The sequence below is a fragment of the Phocoena sinus genome, chromosome 3, assembly GCF_008692025.1.
Source record: "Phocoena sinus isolate mPhoSin1 chromosome 3, mPhoSin1.pri, whole genome shotgun sequence".
Classification (NCBI taxonomy): Eukaryota; Metazoa; Chordata; class Mammalia; order Artiodactyla; family Phocoenidae; genus Phocoena; species Phocoena sinus.
The window spans coordinates 138,977,799-138,983,798 of record NC_045765.1 but is presented as its reverse complement, the minus strand read 5'-3'; positions in this window follow the sequence as shown (position 1 = coordinate 138,983,798).

Genomic DNA, 6,000 nt, shown 5'->3' with positions numbered 1-6,000 from the left:
CTTTGGTAGGCTATAGTATAATATTCAGTTATCTAACCAAGTACTAATCTAGGTGTTGCTGTGTAGTATTTTGTAGACGAGGTTAGCACTATGACTTGATCTTAAGGGGATTATCTTTGTGATATATGTGTATATACCTATATCTATATTTCTCTCTAGGTATATAATCACTTATTGTAATTATCCTTGTAATGTCTATCTATCTATCTTCCCTATCATTTTAACCTTGTGTCAGTAATTGACCATCATGTGACCCAGATTGAACGAATGAAGTGTGAGGAAATGTTTGATCTGGAATTCTGGAGAAGTTCTTTGTTATAATTCTGTGAAAGTTTCCAGTAGTACCTGCTTCTTTCTTCCTCTGACAGTATGAGGCTTGGAATGGCAGCAGCCCTTTCACTGTCAGGTTGAGCATGAAACCAACAGACAAAGAAGGCAGAGCCAGGACGCTCGCAGAGACATGGAGCTGGGGCTGCTGGCTTAAATCAGCCCTGAAGCCTGTCTTGCCTCTGGGATTCATTTTCCAAACTATGTGTTTCCTCACTGTTTACGTTGTAGTTCGGTTTTCTGAGATCTGCAGCCAAAATTATTCTACTTAATACAACGCTTTTCCTTAAGGTAAGTTCTTTAGGATATTAAGAAGCTAGTGTGTCTGGTCTGTCAGTTGAGATTCATGTCCTGTGTGGATGTTTTTACAATATTTGCTTATTAGGGATTAAAAAACTGGTAGTATAAATCAAAGTGTAGCTTTTAATGGAATCTTTGCAAGTTAAATAACAGTTATTTGTAAGGTTTCAATGTGTTCTGTTAATTTGTTTTTGAAGTATTAAGATTCTTAAGGACTTCCCTGGTGGTCCGGTGGTTAAGACTCAGCGCTCCCAATGCAGAGGGCCTGGGTTTGATCCCTGGCCAGGGAACTAGATCCCACATGCTGCAACTAAGAGCCTGCATGCTGCAACTAAAGATCCTGCATGCCACAATGAAGACCCAGTGCAGCCTAATAAGTAAATAAATATTTAAAAAAAAAGATTCTTAAGATTCCAGTGGACTTATAATAATGTACCCAATCTTTAAATGTCATGTCACCAACAAAGCACAGAACTTGGAAATTATTTGATACTGTAGCAATAATGCACATTTATTAGAATTAGTTTATCTGGCAGATATATCTTGTAGGTAATATGGATATCATTAAAAATGCTAAAGGAAACAGCAAAATAGGACTGCCCCCAGAATAGGGAAAACGATTAATTACCTTGGAGAGTGGAGGAGAAGAAACGGTTTCCTATAACATAAAATGAGACCTAGAAAACCTAAATGGCACAGCAGTCTTTCTGCTCTGTTCCAGAATGAATTTAATCTAGAGCTTAAATTATATGTTTAAGTTCTTATTATTCAAGGTCCCTTTAATTATCATGCCTTTAACATTCCCAGTCATGGACTTCCCTGGTGGCGCAGTGGTTAAGAATCCACCTGCCAATGCAGGGGACACAGGTTCGATCCCTGGTCTGGGAAGATCCCACATGCCTGGGAGAAACTAAGCCCGTGCGCCACAACTACTGAGCCCATGCACCGCGAAGACTGAAGCTTGAGCGTCTAGAGCCCATACTCCGCAACAAGAGAAGCCACCGCCATGAGAAACCTGCACGCAGCAATGAAGAGTAGCCTCCGCTCGCCGCAACGAGGACCCAACGCAGCCAAAAAATACATCTATATTTCAAGTCCTTTAACCAGCAGCTTTTAATTACCAGTATGCCTATAGGGGATGTTGCTCTCTTTCTCTCTCTCCCTCCCCAAGGTAAACTTCAAAAATTAATTGTTGATTGTTTTTTTAGATGAATGTAAAAACTTATAGTAGATGAAAGTTTTATTCAGCTTGGATTTGCATAAAGAACTCTAGAAATCAATAAGACTGAATTGATTCTTGCTTTCCCTCACCAATCTTCTCATACTCCAGATTCATCTGAGCCAGCAAATGTCACTGCCTTTGGCCAAGTAGCTCTCTGCAGAAACCTGAAAGACATCTTTGACACCTGTTTCTCCTTCCCTCTCACATCCAATCCCGTCACCAAGTCCTGTCAATTCTACTTCTATAGTGTGTCAAACGTAATCCTCGCTATTTTCGCTGTGCTCATTCTGACAGGAATTAGTTAATTTTCTTCCAAAGAACTAGTTTCCCAACTAAACTACCCAATTCTCTCTCACACTTCTGTTATTCCATTCTCCTCAGCAGCCAGAGTGAGTCATTAACATACAGTCTGATCATATCAATCCCTTGCCTAAAGTACTTCAATAGCTTTTTTCCCGTTTATGATAAAGTCTACAATCTTTAACATGGCATCAGAAGCCCTGCCTGATCTGCCTCTACTGTTCTATACATAAGCTCTCTTATGTTTTTGTTTTCTTTTTTTTTAATTGCATGCAACAGAAACTGAATCTAATTAGTTTCTAGATACAGACACAGGAGACTATCAAGGAAAAGCTGAGCAAACAAGACTCAGGGAGGTAAAGAAACCAAGTCCTCCCCCAGGAACCTCTGCAGCAGCAGGTGGCTTTGTCTCACTCAAGTGCTGACATTGATGTGATTAGTTTTCTCTCTTAAATGTGCCAAATGACCAGGAGAAAGAATCTGATTGGCTTGGCTTCTGTCAGACTTTCACCCCTGGATCTATCTATCCCTGAATCTATCTCCACAAAAGCAGGTCTCTCTTGTTTATTATCGTATTACACGTGCCTGGCATAGAGTAGGGGCTCATTAAATATTGAACTAATTTATGTCCACCTAATTGAATAAAGGAATTGGCCATGGTCAGAAGATAGAGACAATTGATACAGACACAGCTGATGGGGGCTCACACTGGGGTGTGGAGTCCATTTCCATGGTTGAGGGTGAGGCATCCACCTCAGGAGATAACCTCTACATGTGCTCTTCAGCCTCACCTTGCTCTACTTTCCCCTCGCACCAGGAGCCTTTGGCCTTCTTTCATCCCTCGAAACTGCCAAGCTCTTTCCAAACTCAGAGTCTTTGCATATGCTATTCCCTGTGCCAGATATGTTCTTCTCCACTGTGCTGGTTATATATTTATTGCCTCTCAGCTCCAAATTTGTCCTTTTTTGTGAAAAAATATATGAGCCCTTTAAATAATTTTTGTCAGCTGATATATTAAACTTTGTCAGTAGAGGGAGTTAGAGAGACATTGCAGGAGACAAAAGTTTTCCTTCCTGGTTCTGTGCTTGGCAGGCTTCTGCAGCAAGGCCAGCGGCTTCTCCTGGTGCCCATCTTGGGCAGTTTTGTAGCACAGTGCCTCCTGTGAGATACCTCACCGTGAGCAGCTTTCCCAGCACCTTGGAGGGCAGATTTCTAGCAAGTCCCAGAGGGTAGAGTTCCAGCAAGTTCCACTGGTGTGAACTACTCTACTAGCCAGCTACCCACAGCCAGAAATTCTCCAACAAGGTCTAGGTCTCTATCCCAGGAGTAATGACTGCCCATTATCTCTGCTATTCCTCTATTCTTACTTCTTACTAGCCAATCCATTGTGACTTCAATCCCATTAATAATTCTTTTGTTTTGGCGGTGCCTCGCGGCGTGCAGGATCTTAGTTCCTCAACCAAGATCGAACCCACGCCACCTGCAGTGGAAGTGCGGATTCTTAACCACTGGACCACCAGGGAAGTCCCTGTTAATAATTCTTTATATCAAACTTTCCCTGTTCAAATGACCATGTAGCTTCTTTCTCTCGATTGGACACAGACTGGTATGCACCCCTTCTCTTCACCTGTCTAATTTTATTTATCCTTTAGGTGATAATATCATTTCCTCTGAGAAGACTTCTCTGATATCTCAAACCAAATTATCCCTTTTCTTTTCCTTCATAACATCTTCCACAGTTTTAAAATTATGCATTCATTTGTGTAATTATTATGTCTCTGTCTTCTCCCACTAGGTAACAGGCTCCAGGAGGGCAGTGATCATGTTTATTTTGTCTACTGCCATAAATCCAGTGCCTATTATAGTGCCTAACCCAATAATGGGTCATTAAATGAAAAAGACCTCATTTATTGAGGTCCTGTTACATTCAAGTCACTGGTGGCAACTAAAAAAAAAAAAAAATAGAACTCAATCCCTGTTCACAGGGGGTTGACAAATTTATATGAAAGAATAAGACCCACACAAAAAATGTAAAGCAGTAAAGGGAAGGTTTCAAAAGAATGGTACAAGTTGTAAGTACTAGTAATTCAGAGGCAATCAAGAATTTATTCTTAGAAAGACTTTGTATTTTGCGGGGGCTTCCTGGTGGCACACTGGTTGAGAATCCGCCTGCCAATGCAGGGGACATGGACTCAATCTCTGGCCTGGGAGGATCCCACATGCCGCAGAGTGGCTGGGCCCGTGCGCCACAACAGATGAGCCTGGGCTCTGGAGTCCACGAGCCACAGCTGCTGAGCCTGCGTGCCACAACTACTGAAGCACGTTCACCTAGAGCCCGTGCTCTCCAACGGGAGAAGACACGACAATGAGAAGCTCATGTACGGCAACAGAGACCCAACACAGCCAAAAAACAAATACATTAATTAATTTTAAAAAAAGACTTGTATTTTTTATAAAATTCCTAGAAATTAATTTCTTCTTAGCTAATTGGATTTTATCTGTTATATATCAATTGAGAGAGAAATGGTCCAAATCAGATCAATTATTTATTTTAGAAGGTACTTTTTGGTAGGTTCATAATGAGTTATTAATTTCAATGAGTTTTTTAAATCTAGCATTATATTTGTATTTGTTCTATGCATTGTAGGTCTCCTAAAGTAGAAATAATTAACTATAAAATTGGAGAAATTACTCACATTTCCTCTTTTCTAGGACTGGGTTTCTGGCTTTAAGCCCTTTCTTCAGTGTGCATTGGTGAGGGCCGGCTGTTAGCTGTTTATGTCTATGGTGAGGGGCTTCTACACATGCTTACTTTGGTATGATTTTGGACAAATCACAGTATCACGTATTCTAGGATTTGGAGCAGTTAATAGTTAAATTCTGTCCAGTTTCTTCACCCGGAGATGAGGGGCTGTACTATATGTTCTCAGATCCCTTCCAAATCTCTCTGAAGACATGCACACACTTACTATCAGTTGAGCAATAATTCCCAGTGTCAGGTATGTTTCCCGCTGAAAGTCCATGGTTGTTTAATGAATCTCTGGAATTGTAAATTTTATTTAATACATATACTTAGTGAGGTTTGGCATTTTGAGATGTCAAATGTTTATAAGAATTTTGATTCTTTAGCCCACATTGATCACATAATGTAACCTTCCTGGTCTTCAGCTTCCTGATTAGAGAGTAATATATTGACAAGATAACATGAAATTTTTGTTTAATTAATAAACTTTTCCTGAGTATTTATTACGTATCAGGCACTGTAGGAATCCCTGAGGATACAAAATTAATACCTGATTCCTGCTCCCTATGTTTAGGGAGAATTGAAGGAAGAAGAAACTGGTGTTACAAAGGTCAGCTAGAAAGCCATTGTGGTCAATTACACTATTTCCTTATGTCAACTGCAAAAAAAGTGCACAACGTGAGAGTTGTGAGTTAAGTTTTATTTGGGGCCCCATGAGGACTATAGCCTGGACTATAGATAGCTCTGAGGAACTGTCAGTGTATATATGATTTTAGTGAAGGGGGATATGTGCAGTCAAGTACACATTTTGGCAGAAGGTTGCTGCTAGTCACGAGGAGCAGATGTCTCCATTAATGATTTTACTTGTTTTCTAGAAATGAGAAGAGACAAGAAATTGGGCTCACAAAACCTTCTCCTGAATATATCTAACTATCTGAAGGTCTGTTCTGCAGTTTTTCCCAGAGTACAGTGTGCCTCGTTTCTGATCTCTACCCTGAACTCCTTTCAGAGTGTGTTGAAGGTCAGCGACTACAGTGGCTAGTGACTTCATTCTTGTAGAATGGCAACAGATGACAAGCGACAACTTTTAGTTGGCACCTATTTTTAG